At 39.7% G+C, this 17554-nt stretch overlaps 1 protein-coding gene across 1 annotated transcript in view; it reads right to left on the bottom strand.

Moving 5' to 3' along the window:
* wdfy3 (WD repeat and FYVE domain containing 3) overlaps nt 1–11957 on the bottom strand; it is a 335886-nt gene extending 323929 nt beyond the window's left edge. Inside the window, exon 1 of the mRNA XM_039758522.1 lies at nt 11753–11957. The gene's annotated coding sequence lies outside the window, so the exon portion shown is untranslated. The remainder of the gene's footprint in view (nt 1–11752) is intronic.
* Between the last annotated feature and the right edge of the window lie 5597 nt (nt 11958–17554).

Below are 17554 nucleotides of genomic sequence, written 5' to 3'. Positions count from 1 at the left end.
AAAATTGCTGTCTACCAACAGTCTATCCAACCTGACAGAGTTTGAGAAGATCTACACTGGTATGGGCGGAGTGGTGGCTCTGAGGCTAGTGATCTGTACTGGAAATTGGAAGCTTGCCGGTTCCAATGCCATAAATGCCAAAAGTGACTCTACTTCGTTGGGCCCTTGAACAAGGCCCTAAACCTGCAAGTGCTCTGTCCTGAATATGACGTTAATCTTCATCCAGCCATGCAAGTAGGCCCTCCAACCTGCAGGGAAAAACCTGGGAGTTGCTGGCAGAATTGGCACTCCAGCCACCATAAAAACTTCATACTGTTCCATTCCATCTGAACTAGTGTGGTGCTGAGGTGTCACCCATTGCGACTCCGGTCCTAATCAAGGATTCTGAGATAGTTTGTCATGTGGTGGGTGCAGCAACGTGCTGTATCATGCTCCTAACCTCCCCTCTCTACAGTGGTGAATGGCAGAAAATCCTTAAATTCAGGTGTGTGAAGCTAATTGCATCATACCCAAGGAGAACCCAAGCTCTAACTGCTACCAAAGAGGCTTCAAAAAAGTAATTAGTAAAGGTTCTAAATAGTTGTGCCATTGTGATGTCAGTTTTTACTTTTAAATAAATTAGCAAAACGCACTAAAATCCAGTTTTCACTTTTGTCATTCTGATGTATCGAGTGTTGTTTGTTGTGGAAAAGATAAACTTAAATGATTTTATCCCAGGCGCGGTGGTAGCGCTGCTGCATCGCAGTACGGAGACCTGGGTTCGCTTGCTGGGTCTTCCCTGTGTGGAGTTTGCATGTTCTCCCAGTGTCTGCGTGGGTTTCCTCCCACAGTCCAAAGACATTCCTGAATTGGCGTTCCTAAATTGTCCCTAGTATGTGCTTGGTGTGTGGGTGTGTGTGTGTGTGCCCTGCAGTGGGATGGCACCCTGCCTGGGATTTGTTCCTGCCTTGCGCCCTGTGTTGGCTGGGATTGGCTCCAGCAGACCCATGTGACCCTGTGTTAGGATATAGCAGGTTGGACAATGACTGACTGATTTTAGCACAAAACTGCAACCCGGAAAAATGCGAAAAAAACTGAAGGGCTCCAAATACTTTCCAAATCTACTACATATCTTTTTACATATTCTTGAAACAAGGTTAGAGCAAAAACTCAAAAGCAAGATGTGAATTTCTGAAGCAAACATACCAATAATGTCTGAATAATATTATACACTCACATTAATGCTGCATGAACGATTATCAACTTTATCTCACTCACAACTGACCCTTGAGCGATGAAAATGAAGCATGGCACTAAAACGCAAGGATATCTCTGGTCAACGGGTCACACATTGGCTTCTTTCCAAGTGTGAATGTATCCAGATGCACAACCATATTGGACACATCACGCACAAATATTTTTGAATAACGGTTTGGTTGTCCCAATCATTTTTTCTGTGTGAATAAAGAAAAAAAAATAACCCAGAGAACATGACCATGTTGTAGAGTAAAAATTAAGGTAGTATTTGTCCTCAATATATGATAATCTCTGAAACTGTCCATAAATCAAATGCCCACCCTTACTCCCCTCTCCGACAAACACACTAAGGAAAAAGAAACAACAAATCAGAGTAAAATAGTCAGTCTGATAATAAAATTCTTGACTGATGATAAATAAAAGCAGCCATTAACTGGAATCACTGTGCTTCATTTGAAATGACAAGAGCTCTGCTCATAGAACAAGTGTGTAAAAAATCCTTTGAAGACATTGCACTGTGTAGTCTCAAAATGCTCTGATGACTACAAAACCAAAGCTAACAACATGTATTTGCCGTTGCACTCTCCAGTCATAAATCTGAGGAGACATCTCCTACACTATGTTTCCCCATCTCCAAAAACACCAACCAAGTTACTTACCTGGGTAAGACCTATGTCCCACTTGTCCACCAGAATTCTTTGTACAGTACTTAGTGTTCCCATGCACTTATTACTGGTTTGCTATCCAAAGGTGGAATAGCCCCCATTATGTAACCTTGTATTTGTGATGCCACCTACATGAACACTTAACTTGTAACTTGTGTTCCACTATTGCACTTCTACAAAAACCTCAATACTTAAATAAGAGGAAGTTCCGCCAAAATCTAAATGCAATTCACAAACTGAAAAGTAACATCCAATTGGAAGGTGAAGACAAGTCAACTACTTGTGTACACTTCATGTGCTTGCAGTTTGACTTTCCAAATTTTCAATTTTCAAGAATGCTGCAATGAACATACTTTGGTTTAACAGAAAACATCTCTCGGTTATATTTCAGCCAGGGTTTCTCCCCTGACTCTCAATGTGTCAGATTTTGTTCATATTTTATGTTAACATTATTGATTATACAGCTTTTTTATGTTTAAGCTTCTTTCACCATGTGACAAGTGCTTTTTTGGGTTGTCCCTCAAGAGACAGGGTCACCTTTCCATTGCCATAAAAGGCCGGGAAAACCCACAGTACCTTGTGGTTCATTGTGACTGCGCTAGGGTGTTGGCGAGTTCTCCTGGTTATTTTTTTTTCTCTTTTGATATTTTTGTGATGTACTCGAGTTTGGTGACCTTTTGCTCTGCCTTTTGACCATTCTTTGGATTTTGTGTATTGGGATTGTATTTGCTTTTCGTATTACCTACTTTGAAGGGATTGCCTTCATTGTCATTTGCCTTGTGCTATTTGGAGCTTATTCTTGTGCCACGGAGTACATTTTTCATTCCCCTCTTTTACTAGCTGGAGTTGACAGTATTGTCTGCTCTACTGGACATTTTTGGGGCTTTTATGAACTTTTATACTTGAGAACGCTTTAATTCATAATATTCTCAGAAGACTTTACCCAACTGTGAATAACATTCATTTCTATAGAATGTTTTCATACAAATGATGTAGTTCAAAGTGCTTTAAAGATGAAAAAACATAAAAATTAGGAAATACTAATTAACAAAGAATAAAGTAAGGTCCAAAGGCCAGTGAGGAGAGAAAATATAAAAACAAAAATACAGAGGACTGGAGAAAAAAAAAAAACAAAATCTGCAGGGGTTCCAAGGCCATTAAGCCACCCAGCACCCACTAGGCATTCTACCTAACATAAATGATCTCAAACAGTATAGGCTTCAGAATGTAAAATGGGTTAATATGCTATTGTCAATTTATATAATGTGTCATCAATTCATTCATTTTAAACCACTTATTATTCACTGTTATTCATGCCCTTGTAAGGACTATATAACATATAAAGCTGAACATGTGTTTGTTTGTCTGGTACAAATGTCCACATCTCTGCCAACTTTTGCAGTTTCCCTATTTGTAAATGTATGAACTGTAAGTTTTAGTTGGTACCGAAATATGATCACACCTGGGGTCTGATTTATAAAACTTTGTATGGATTCCAGAGTAAAAATATGTGCATGAAAAAAAGGAAAACACCTACACCAAAAAAAAAAAAATATATCAGATTTACAAAACCTGGTACATGCAACTTTTAATGCAATTTCCCCGTTATAAATTATAATCATCCTTCTAAATGGGCTTACATGAATGCACCTCAAACAGCATTTAATTCCCACCCTGAAATCACCACACATGGACTAGTTAATGAACATTATAAATGTGTAATTATGATGCTGCAGACATTCACTGACCGATGGTGAAGCCTCCCCACATAACATATCCAGCCAGTGCCAAACTGGACTAGAGAAATCCTATGCCGGTCTACACACTGCATTGAAATGCCACTCCTCTGCACTCTAGGGGTCTAGGAAAGGCATAGGCCACCACCATCAGAGCGGGTAGCCACTATCAGCTGGCACATACAATGACGATGGTCGTTACAAAGGATAGTACACACCATATGAAACACATAGGGTTCAGCCAGTTATCTTATCAACAAGCTAGCCATCACGTACAGCACCAAGTTGTCTGATCAACACTACTTTGCCTCAAAATGAATGAATCATGGGACAATCCAAGCCAGCAAACTATGACTTTTATCAGCCTCATCTTGCCATTACAGATGACTTGTACATTACAGGAATGCCACTGCTTATGGTTAATAAAAGTAGTGTCAATCTCACCAGGTGCAGTTATTTCAACATGAGTGTGGTCAATTACCATGAATACATTAGGAAAACTGAACAGTGCAGCATATTTCCTTTTTAAGCTCACATGTACAAACTGAATGAAGCACCTCGTGAATCATTTATGGCTTCCAGTGCAGCGGGCATGATGGAAATGAAGCCTGGCTGAAATATTCCTGCTTTGTTGGCCAGTTCCCTCTAGTAGAAGCCTGTTGCCAGAAGTCAATTATTGCCATAACCTGCCGATTTTGGACACTCTGTCTTTTTAATGCAGGGAACACCCTCAGTACACAATTTCAAGACAACAGCTTGTGAAAGTCTAAATTGGCTCTTAAGTCAGTCATCATCACGAGTAAAAGAAAAAAAACTCAACCAGTCCTGAATAGCTTGTTTCCTTTGTATAAGATCATTTGCATAGTTTTCAAGCAGTGCCAATCAAGCCATGATGTGTCACACCTTGAGGCTACAAAAAGGCTGTAGGGAGGAAGGATTAAAGCTTTCTGTATGCAGTGAGTGAATCACGCTGGTGTTTTTACTGTGCTTTGGTTTCTAACCCTTGACAACAGATAGCCAATAAAAATGGACAAAAACGTTAACCTGTGCAAATACACAACTTTGGTCTTCATGAAAGGGAACTGTAATTGAGTCTGTACATCTTATTCATAATTTCTGAGGCTCAGCGTGTTTGTCACATTAATATGCACTACAATAACTGCTTGGTGATATGAATTGTAAGTCTGAGTCGTCATTTAGCTGAGGGCTGCATTTCCCTATTTTATCAACAGTGTCATTTTTCCCACTTTTTCAAAAATTTTGCGTATAGATGGGTCAGAGTTGCCATAAATATACAAACGTTCACTCATCAAGCTTTCTTTTATAAATACCAACAATTACAAGGGATGTTCTGTACGCACATTTCAAGCTTCTTTTTGTATAACTCTGACCCCTGCACGTTATGAGTAAAATGTACCTAGAAGGCATTTTTGGGAATTGGAACAGATGTGAGAAGTTGCTTCCCACTGTGGGTTTAATGAGTGAAATTTTGTTTGGGGCAAAATGTTTCTGTCAGGGTAATTCATTTAATGACCACATATGCACTTTATATTCCACCCCTGAAATGTGCCACTAGCCCATGGTGAAACATAACATTTAAAATTTGAAATTGACAAACTGTCAGGGGTACCGTACTACATAATATTGTGCTTGACGATATAAAATTATTAACAGAGAATTTCCCAAATCAAGGAATATCAACTGCAAGTTAACGATGCGCCCTACATTCTACAAAAAAAGTTGTTAATGTAGCCCCACAAAGCAATCAAAGCTTAATTTGACTGAGTTTTAACGAAAACTCAAAACTTTTTGCATGTTTTTATCAAATGCAGTTTTTCTAATTCATACTTGGCTACAAATGTCGATGGCTGATCATCATCCTTGTAACAGCCATGAATTAAAGTATCTTGAAGGATCGAAGCATGTGAGTGGATGGCGAATTAATAGTATGAAGTGCAGAGACAGTGCTTCTCAGTATAGAGGCTCTCACTTGATTAACAATTAGATTCACTTGCGAAAATCCACTTTCACACTCACTTGATGAAACTGGAATACAACTAAGAGCATGCAATAGAGGCTGCAGTTTTTCAGACTGTTTTTCAATAGGGTACAGACAGGATCCATGAATCGTGTTTTATTCTGACAACTGTAGACCAGCCGTTGCAGCCGAGGTGCCGATATGCTGTACCGTCATGTACTGTCACAAAAAAACCCTCTGTGTGTGTGTGTGTGTGCGCATCTGTATATCTCTCTATATAAAAAAAATCCTGGGAGACGAGACGTGATCTTCTGGGAAGACTATTTGACGTCCCGCAAAAGACACTTTAACGTCATGCGAGACAACATTTAAAACAAGTTCACGGACATCTAACCAAGCAGTTGTTGGAATGCTTTTGGCAGAAAGACATCATGTGCTCCCAGCTCTTAAAACAATGACGAGCGACAAGCAGAACATGCAACTTGCCAGCAGCAGGAGGCCAGCAGATGATCCAACTGCAACTCCTTTGTGTGCATTCAGCCCCCCCTTCACATCGCGAGCAGCAGAGACACGAAGTGGCAAAAGGACAGCTGCTATACAGGCTTTTAAGTGATCGACGTGCAGCACAACAAAATGAACACGCAGCTCGCCAGCAGCAGAAGAAGAACAGCAGCAGATGATCCGACGGCATCTCCTTAGCGTGTGTTCAGCCTCCCCCCCTTCACAATGCGAGCAGCGTTATATGTCCTGCGAGAAAGAGATGTAACCATGCCCAGGGACGGAAATAAAGGACAAGTATTGTTTTTACAAAAGTAAAAGTGAAAATAATGCATATGTAACAATTCCCATGAAAATAGCAATCTCTTTAAATTGTATATCCAGTAAACCAAACCCGGGGATGGGCGAGTGAAGACAGCAGAGGGCAGAGCCCCCTAGTACATAAAAATAAAAGAGAGGTGTGGCATTTTAATTCCCGTAACGGCCGTGTAGTGTGAGCCATATGCCTCGAATCTTGACAGATGATCAAAAAGAGCCGCAGCCTGAAGTTAGGACTGATCTTTCTGCAAATTAATTCAAGTTTTACAGGGTTATTACAGATAAAGCACGGTATTTCCAGTACAACCCAGAAACAAAACAGCAAAGTGTGCAGTAGAAAATACAGAGTTCACCATGGCTGGAAAAAAAAAATCACAAACATGTCTTACATGTGTGCTTTTTTCAAGGTAACTATAGGGTTATCTAGGGGAAAGGCCAGATTACTTTCTGGAGGGGTTCCTGACCCCAGACGTGACTTTTGGGATTGCCCTCAGCGAGTGGACTTTTTAACTTAGAGTTGGGAGGGAAGGCTATGAGATAGAGTTCAGCCGGCAGAAAGGTAGCGAGTCCAGAGTTTGAGGTGATAGTCAGAGAGAGCTTCTCTGCCTTGAACTTCCATTACCATGGATAAATCACTCCACCTTGAAGACAGGGTTCTTCTGTAAATCTGTAGTGTTATGCTGTACTTATTAGCTACAGGACAGAAGGGTGACACAGGTGAATGCCCTCCAAAGTGGTAATAGCCATCAGTGGGACAATTTTGACAAAACAATGCTACTCAGATCAGACAAGGTTTTGATGTAATGTTGCACTTCTACCTTACTCAAGATAATAAAATTAAAAATAAATAACTAGGTCATCAGAAATGACATGTGCATGGTTACACTTTGTTCAAAGCATACTAAAACATGCATAATGCATTTATTTTGCTTAATATTTGCACAGTTAATTCTTAATAGCTTTTAGTAAATAGATTTATAAGGTCATTATTGTCACAGGTACAGAGTACACTGAAATTCTTACTTACATGTGGAACAAGTTGCAAATCAACAGTGACTCTATGTTTCTTAAAAAAGGCCAACTAGAAATTCACATAAAAACAAGAAAGTGGGAAGATAAAACATCACAAATAGAAACTTGGAAAATTCCTACAGCACATGATTGCTACATTAGGCCTAGTGAAGCAACTTGGGGTTTTTTCCGTTTACTTTCATTTCGTATTTCCCGTTTGACCATTCCTCTGTTGCATTACTGGGGTCCAGTTTAGGGTGCCACAGAAATGTTCACTATGTATACTGGCAAATCTCTTCACCCACACACATTTCAGCCACACAGTAACACAGCAGCCTCAAGAAAAGGAGATTCCCAAAGTTGTTATCCATCCATCCATTTTCAAACCCACTTTTCCTGAGCAGGGCGAGAGGGAAGCAGGAACCTATTCCAGCAAGAATCAAGCACAAGGGAGCAATATCCCCTGCAGAGAGGGTGCCAATACTGAACCAAAATGTCTTTGTTAAATATAGTTCAGGACATGATAAGTGCAGTAATCAAAAACTTTACAACAATGATTAAACAATGTAATGAATAAGCTTAAGAGAAGATCAAGACAATAATAGAAAGGGGATGTTGACTGATACAGCTGTGAATAACACAGAACTAATCATTTCATTTAGCAATTACTGAAGGTTAACTCTACAAATTATTTTTTTAAAAACACAGTCTTGTCCAACACAAGATCCAAGAGATCCCACACACGCATCAAGCTTATTTGCTTAGCTAATAGCTGAGCTGTCCCAATCTCTCATCCAGATATTTCTTAAAGGTTGTCAAGGTTTCTGCTTCAATTACATGACTTGGTAGTTTGTTCCAGATTCCCCCATCTTTTTGCCTAAAGAAGTGCTTTCTGGCTTCAGTCCTAAATGAACTTCCCCTTAAATTACACCATTGTCCAGGAGTGTGCGATTCATAGTTAAGCTGATGGGATTCTGCTGCATCTACTTTAAGAATTTGGAAAACCTGGATTAGGTCCTTGTCCAGTCTCCTCTGCTCGAGAATATACAGGTTTAATTCTCGGAGTCTGTCAGTGTAGGACACGCCCTTAAGTCCTGGGATGCACTTGGCTTCTCTCCTATGCTCAGCTTCAGGTGCTACTATGTCTTTCGTGAAGTGTGGTGACCAGAACTGCACACAATACTCCTAATGTGGTCTCATTAGTAAATCATATAGTCCGAGCATAATATCCCTTGATTTAGATTCAACAGCTTTTATGATATAACCTAACATTAATTTGCCTTTCTAATAGCTTCTGCACATTACTTAGATGCTGAAAATATTGTGTTAGCAAAAACCCTGAGTCTTTTTCAGAGGTTGTGTCCTGTGGGATAGTGCCACCCATAATTATTATCTTGTATTTACAATTGACGTTTCTTTTACCCACATGTACTATGTACCGCTTTGTACTTTCCAACATTAAACTGCATTTTCCAACCATTTGCCCAGTTCTGCAGCTTGTCCAAGTGTCTCTGAAATGTTTTTGCTGCCTCCTCAGCGTCTGCCTTTGCTCTAATTTTACTGTCATCTGTGAATTTCACATAATAACTGTAGCAGAATCAATGTCATTTCCCTTTTTTATTTTAATGATCTGCTTATTTAGATAATTATTTACTAATTAGCATACATGTGGGTAACACTGAAGTAGTTGCTCCTTTATAGGCATTTGTGTTGTTCTGCTCATCATTATTGCCTGCATTCACATACAATTAAGAAAGCAAGCCCCACAGAACAAGTAAATTAAAATAATGACATTACAAAATAAGCATGTAAAGATACAAAAAAATACAAACACGTCTCAATTTAGTATAAGTGGAAATCTAACACTACTGCACTTTTCTAAATGCAAAATAAAAAGTGGGCAGCTAATTAAACACAGAGATCAAATAAAATCCTGCCACCTGCAGCCACAGAGGGCCCCCAGGTCTGAACTTGAGAACCAAAGATCTAGCAGAGGTTCTCAAACTCAGTCCTGGGGTCCCACAGTGGCTTCAGGTTTTTATTCCAACCAGTTTCACAATTAGTGAGTCATACCTCTAACTAAACTTATTTAATTACCAGGTCGTAGGGTGGGGATCGATCTGTTCTTAGCATAATTCTTTTTTTTTTTTTGTTAAAACTTGATTGCTATGTATTGATTGTAATAAAATTAATAAATAAATAAATAAAAAAAAAAAAAAAAAAAATAATTACCAGGTCGTTTGGGTTTTGTTTTTCTCTTCTCTTATTCTGGATTCAGAAAAGAATAGCAGTGAGATTTTTACTTTTCTAAGACATTCAGAAATATTTGTATTATTGCTATAGCTTTAAATGCTTAACACTCTGTTGCTTCTTTCTATCAAATTGCCCTTTATCTCTGAAGTTTGATCAATTAGTTTTATCCTAACAATGACAATAATGAGCAAAGCAGAAATCCGGCCAAAAAACACTGTTTGCCGACAGACTGCAACCACTTCTGCATCAGTTCCACTAACGCATTCATTGGGATATAGTGGATTAAATATTCAGAACGCCTGGTAAAGCAAAATGAATTGTCACAAGGATCAAAATCTTAAAAACCAAGTTCAAGGAAAAAAAATACACTAGATTATCCCCATGTAACATACATAAATTCTTGGTTCACAAGTTTATCAAACTCAGTGTCATTTTTACGTTGACCCCAAAAATCAGAAACTGGGCAATCATTTCTTAACCAGGCTAGGAGTCCAATTAAAAGCAGAAATCAGTTGGAACAAAACCTGCAGCCACAGGGGCCCCAGGACAGAGTCTGAGAACAGCACTTATAAATAACTCTATATGAGAAAAGAAAAAACAAATATGCAATGAATAATATTCATTTACTGGGGTGTCAATACATGTTTTAAATCTCTATCAATGAACATGAACCCATGACAATTTCATAAGTCATTAATGCTAATCCAATAACAGGAAAATCTAATCATGTCTTCAGCATAGTAAGAGTTGACACTGGTAGGATGGTAAAAGAAGAAAAGGCTAAGAAAGCGAGAACATCCACAGATAAGGAAATAAAAACAGCACTAAGGTTTTAAAAACCAAATCGAAGGGTTCCTGCACCGCCTTCTGTCTGTATCAGCTTTTACAAATGCCCTGCTTCTATACCACTGCTGCAAAGCTGGTAAAATCAACAAAAACAAGAGCAGCCAGCATGGCAGAGATCCAGACACTTGATGAAGGCCTGGATATAAAATGAAGGTATAGCTACCGACTGCTGTTATATGGAAAAGAGCAGTGCAGGGACCAGCTGGCTAGAAGCCATTCATTACGCGCAGGAGTGAAATGATGATATTAAACAAAGGAGGTAAAGAGGTCTGCTGTCTGTAACACTGAGGAGCCGCTCCTCAGCTGGCTGGCTTGTCACTGTGGGGAGTTGGGGGTGGCCATACCAACCTGAGCTGCAGCACGCACCTTGCAAGAAAAGAACCTGCCTACCTGCCACCTCACTGTCATTATGTAACGATACCACCGTTAGCCCCTGCCTTGAAACTTCAAATACATGACCGATCACACTTCTCTAACCAATTACCTCCCAAATGCACACTGACGCCCGGACAGACACCTTATTTTTCAGTCAATTTTGGACTCCAGTTTCTTATGCTGAAAATCAGTGCTGCGTGCTCTTTAAGCGAGTCCCCGAGACGCCTTGATGGCATTACAGACAGCTGTCATCCAACGCAAAAGGCAACAACAGGGAGGACAAAAAGGTGAAACATCTCATGAGAAACTAAGGTCGACCGATCAATCGATCAATCGCACCTCGCCAAATTCAAATCCATCGCTAGTCCCTTCAAGAATGGAAGAAGGCAGGAGGCTGGCAGTAATCCCCAGGGACACTAAAAGAACACCACTGCCTACCCTGCTTAGCCCTCATCGCTACCATCCCCTTTCTTACTGGTTTAACTCAAGGGACTAGTGTCTTCCAGTTACCAAGCAAATAAATAAATAAATAAAAATAACAGTGCAATATCAAGGCTGATTCAATCTAGACAAAATGGCACTTCCTGGTGTTCCTCTGGCATGAATTTAAGCGCAGCCTCTGAAAGTTGTTTGCTGACACCCGTGATTTATACACTGGACCGAACGATGAAGCCAGCGATCGAGCGTCCGCCGGCAACTTAGCCTACACTGATACTGTCACGGCGGTTAGTCGCTTCTAATGCATTTGTTTTGCTGACAACGATGTTGGCGTTATTTCAAGCAGTGGCAGCAGCGAGCAAAAGAGGAAAAAAAAACGATTTTATTTGTCAACTCACCCAGGCTGTCGGTGGTGGCGGTGTCCCTGTTTCGCTGGGATCGCAGGGGACGGGGCAGAAGGAGTGGGGGGGATCAGGGACACGGGGAGGTTTTTATCAGCTGATATTACTGATATTTTCCTGCCTTGCGCTTCATCCGCGTATGATAAACAAAGATGTAATCCTGGAGTGGTCACTGTCCCTGCTCCGCCTGCTGGTGGCCATCTTTAATCCTGAACATCCCGACAACGCGTAGAAACACAGTCGCTGATCCATCGGCGCTGCCCCGTGGCATTGTGGGTAAGCAGTCACCGCCCTCCCCCTTCCATCAATCCCTTAAGGCACCGGCGAGAAGCGAAGCCGCAGCGCCCGGGAGGAGGTATCTGTGGAAAAAGGCTGACACCTACAGCTCAGCGGAGTTAAAAACGGAGTTCAACGACCACCCCATCACTTTCGCGTCACACGTTAACGATTTATACAGCATTGCATCAACGGTAAGAAGTTGTTTTGTGAAGAGTTTGCGCGTTCTCCTTATGTGTGAGGCGAGCTAAATTGGCTCGGTTTATGGTAACCAGGGTTCAGAAAGGCAAAACCGAGAGGGGAAAAAAAAAACGGACAAACACAAGGGGTCCAGGTAATGATTTAAACACGAACTGCTGAAGCCAGTGGAGGTTTTGGCAGATTCGGTGCCCTAAGTGAGATTGTGCCAAGGCAGTGTTTCCCAAACTCGGTCCTGGTGGACCCCCTGTGGCTGCAGGTTTTTGTTCTAACAAGATTCCTAATCAGTGACAACACCTGATAGCACTGCTCTCATTTAATTAGTTGGTATTTTTTCTTTTATTCGACATTCAGAAAAGCTTAGCAGCATGAGTTTTACATTTAAAAGATATTTAGAAATATTTCTGCTTTTGCTATAATGCTTAGCTCTCTTTTGTTGATTTCATTATACTTTGCCCTTTCTCTGTGCAGTTTTTTCCCCTTCGTTGTATCTTATTAATGACAATTTAAAACGAGCAGATCAGACACCCAGGCGAACAATTCTGAATAATCAAAGGCTGCAACTACTTTAGAGTCAGACCCACAAATTAGTAAATAATGGATTAATTAAACAATTAGAAGACCTAGAAAAGTAGAATGAAAATCAAGATAAAAATACTGTTAAAAAGAAAAATACGTTATTCCTATATAACTGCTCGGTTTATTTTTATCTCTCTCTCTATCTCTCTATCTATATATATATATATATATATATATATATATATATATATATATATATATATATATATATATATCACAAACTTAGTTTTCTAATTTCTATATTGTTCCCTAAACACAGAACTTGGGAAATATCAGTTCACTTAATTAGCCCAGGAGTTCAATTAAAAACAGAATCTGGTTGGAACAAAAACCTGCAGCCACAGTGGGTTCACCAGGACCAAGTTTGGGAAACACTGTGCTAAGGCGCCACCAGCGAACGGAAACCCCTTATAAACCAATGAGCAACCACACCCCCGAAAAAATAGCAACGCGGTTTTAACTTTAATTTGATACGATATGCATCACATTTAAGAACACCAGTGTTAGTCAACTGTCAGCAGGGGTCAGACCAGGGTGTTTGTGTTTAACGTGCTGGAATTCAGTGAGGAAGCAACAAAAAGACAGGATCAGAGTGGAGCAAGTGATATAATTTATCTTGAGTTTCAGAAAGCATTTCAAAAGGTCCCACGTAGGAGGTTGGGCATCAGACTAAAAGAAGTGGGAGGTCAGGGTGTATTATGTAGATGAGTGCAGAATTGGTTAAAACACAGGAAGCGGAGGGTGATGGTGCCAGGAACCTTCTCAGAATTGGGCGACTTATAAAGTGGTGTCCCACAGTGGTCTGTGCTAGGGCTGCTACTCTTAATTTATATAAATGATTTGGATAGGTATATAAACAGCAAGCTGATTAAGTTAGTAGATGATACCAACATAGGAGGATTGGCAGATAATATACAATCTGCTGAATCATCATAGAGGAACTTGGAGAGCATGCAGACTTGGGAAGATTTGAGGCAGATGAAATATGTTAGTAAATGTAAAGTATTACAAGTAGGATTTAAAAATCTGAGATTTGAATACACAATGGGAGGTTTTAAAATTGAAAATACTGCTTATGAGAGGGATTTAGGGATTGTAGTGGACTTACAAAATCTAGATAAAAAGCCATTAAGAAGGCCAATAGAATTTTAGGTTGTACAGCATGATGTATACAGGTATAGCATAATGTCCAGAGTACAGGTCTAAGGAGGTTATAATTAAGTTTTATAACACCGGTGAGGCCACACCTGGAGTTCTGTGTGCAGTTTTGGTCTCTGGGCTACAAAAAAAGACATAGAAACACTAGATAGAGTCCAGAGAAGAGCAACTGGGCTGATTCCGGGACTGCAGGGGATGAGTTATGAGCAAAGATTAAAGGAGCTGAACCTTTTCAGCTTAAGCAAAAGGAGATTAAGAGATGTGATTGATGTGTTTAAAATTATGAAAGGAATTGGCACAGTAGATTGAGACTGTTGCTTTGAAGTGATTTCGGAAAGAACACAGGGACGCAGTTGGAAAATGTTAAGGGTAAATTTAACACAAACATTACACATTTTTCTTCACACAGAAAACCATAAACAGAATAAGTTACCAAGTAGATAGTAGGACGTTAGGGACCTTTAAAAGTAAAATTGATGTTATTTTGGAGGAATTAAGTGAGTAGAATTGGCAAGCTTTATTGGACTGATTGAACTGTTCTTCACAAAACATATCGTCTTCTTCTTCTTCATTCGGCTGCTCCCGTCAGGGGTTGCTACTAATGTTCTAAAACAAAATACAAATACAAAAGTGGAAACACAATAACTTACTTAAAACAATTGTAGTAATAAATGGTTCTACAATTAAATTATACAAAGTGATTCTAAACAAAAATGGTTCTACAAATTTTATTTTGCACACTACGGTTTACAGATATAAATTATTGTATTATTTACAATAGCCTTTCACTGTTTAAATTCAAAGTGAAGCATGTTATTACACATCACAAGTCTATTGCACTTAACAATTCTAAAGCCTGTCCCTACTACTCTTCCCTGCTGCAAAGCTATCAGTAACATCATTAGATAGTTAGATAGAACTTTGTCTCCAGAGGGAGATTTGGTGATTACAGTAGATCTACCCAGCAACGTCATGGTTGATGCTAATGACAGCAAAACTACTAAGCGGATCCTGTGTAATGTTGGACCTCAGGTAAGTCTTAATGAACTTAAGGTTAAAGAACTACTTCTGCAGTCCAGTCACTGTCACGAATGCGATTCATGGATTTGGGTAGACCTCTGTGAAGTGATTTTCATTCATGAATGAATGTGTGCAGCTTAAGCACTGTCATGCTCTTTGATGGCAAATTAGGCAATTTCTTAAATTCCTGTGCAAGTTGTTTTCCACCTTAGTCAGACTGTTCTTCTTGGTTTAATGTGTTGCCATTGGCTTCCGATTATTTTATCAGCTCCTCAGTTAACAGATTTTGGAAGTCTGAGGGCTCCCCAAGCTTTTTTCATATGTCCTAAAGCCAGTAATCTTTCCTTAAGTGCAAAGTTTGCAGCATCCATTACTACAATGAAAAAAGTCACTTCCAACTTTTTAAGTGCATCATTTATAAACTTGCCATGGGACTCGAGAAATGCTGCTTTGTGGACTTCAACATTTTTTGATTTAGAACTACACCCACATTCACGTCTTCACACATGTAAATTAAGTGATAAATAGTTTAAATTTGGAAGTGCTGTTTCCTTTTTTGTTTTTCTTTCGAAACTTTGCAGCTGTAGGCTTTGCCCCTTTCAAGATAAGTTCTTTACCTCTGTGGCACAGTGAGTGTGACTTAACAATTGATCATTTGAACCTATCTCCCCCGGCCCGATCAGTATAGAGTACGAAGAATACGCACACATGTTCTCATCAGAGAAAGAGCAGTACAACTTTGATGGATTTTAAAAATTTTGTCCTCACAGCCATACAATGAAAATGTTGTACGTGCTTTTTTTTTAGTTTTTGTTTAACGGTGTGTGTTCACACCAGCCAGATAACATGCACATTGTATTGTAATCTGCCATTATTATCCAACAGGCAAGTGCCACTAAGAATGCTCCTCCCTAAGCAACTGCCTATATCTCCTGTGCCAGAAACTGGAACAGATTGGTGCTTGTCACTGCACAACAGTATTACCCCCATATATGAGGGATGTTCAAAAAGTCTCTGCACTTTTTGTAACTCTATTTATTAAGAATTTCAAAAAGAAATTGCATCACTTTTCTACATAGTCACCTTTGTTTTGGATGCAGTTTTTCCAGCATCATACCAATTTTTTAATGCCCAATTACTATTCCTCCCATCTTCACCATTTCCAGCAAAAATATAAAAGTGCAGAAACGTTTTGAACATCCCTCATAGTAATGATTTTTCAGATTCACAATATACCTTGAAATATAAACAAAAAAAAACCCAAATATAACACAGTTTACTAGTCACCACCTAAACCAACATTTTGAGGATCATGGACAGCTTGCATTGATCTTAGCAGCATTTGAGGGCAGGTAGGAACTAACCCTGGGTGACAGACCATCTAAAGACACACTCATACATACCAGGGCAATGCAGAATCACCAATCAACATAACACACAAGTCTTCTGATATGGAAAGAAAAGCACTTGGAAGCAAAGAACATATGGGAAATCCATATAGTGACCACCATGGCATTTATACTCTGGTCCCATTGGAACAGATTAATGGATGGATGGATACGCAGTCCACTGCCTCACTGCTACACCCTACTATACATTGGATTGAGAAAATATTCAGTTCCCATTAATTTCTGCACATTTTATTGTGTTGTAGATTTAATTTCTAATCGTCTTTCCTCACTCAGTAACCTATAATAACAAAGTGAAAACATGTTTTTAGAAAAGTCTAAGTATTCAGACCCTTAATTCAATAATTGTGTAGGCCCCTTTTGAAGCAATTAAAGATTCAAGGCTTCTGGGTAAGTCCCTAAAAGCTTTGCACATCTATAGGATGGTCCAGATCTGCAATTTTCATTGCACTATAACTTAAGTTTATTACATAGAAAATCACCCAAAAAATCCTGACTCATCGAGAAGTGTGCAGAACTGATGACATGAAGAATCGTCTTCGTGCCGAACTGGAATCGTCCCTGCATAATTTTAAAGTCATCCAGACAATCTGGATCTGCAGAATTAGATCTGGACCACCCATTGTTCTTGGCAGATCCTCTCCAGATCCATTAGATTGGATTGGAAGTGTGTTAAGACTGTCCTCTTCAGGTATCTCCATAGATGTTCCATGGGCCTAAAGTCTAGGCTTTGGCTGGGTCATATTAGGATAGTCACTGCAGCATTTTCCTGATTGTATACTTTACATCACTGTTGTGCTGAAAGGTGAACCACCTCTCCAGTCTGAGGTTGCACGTACTCTAGAGCAGGTTTTCTTCAAGGATCTCTTGGTATTTGGCCGCATTCATCCTTTCCTCAATTCTCACCAGTCTTCTTGTCTGTGCAGCTAAGAAGCACCTCTGTAGCATGTTGGTAACACCACCATTTTTCACCATAGAAGATGGTATTGGGCAGGTGATGAGCAGTGCCTGGACATCTCCAGACGTAGTGCTTGGAATTCTGCCCAAAGAGTTTAATTTTTGTCTCATCAGCCCAGAGAATCTTTTCCCTCATGTTTTTAGAGTCCTTTAAACTGTCATATGTGTTTTACTCAAGAGTGGCTTTCATCTACCCACTCTA

The sequence above is a fragment of the Polypterus senegalus genome, chromosome 7 (genome assembly GCF_016835505.1).
Source record: "Polypterus senegalus isolate Bchr_013 chromosome 7, ASM1683550v1, whole genome shotgun sequence".
NCBI lineage: Eukaryota > Metazoa > Chordata > Cladistia > Polypteriformes > Polypteridae > Polypterus > Polypterus senegalus.
This window is presented reverse-complemented; position numbering and strand designations above follow the sequence as displayed.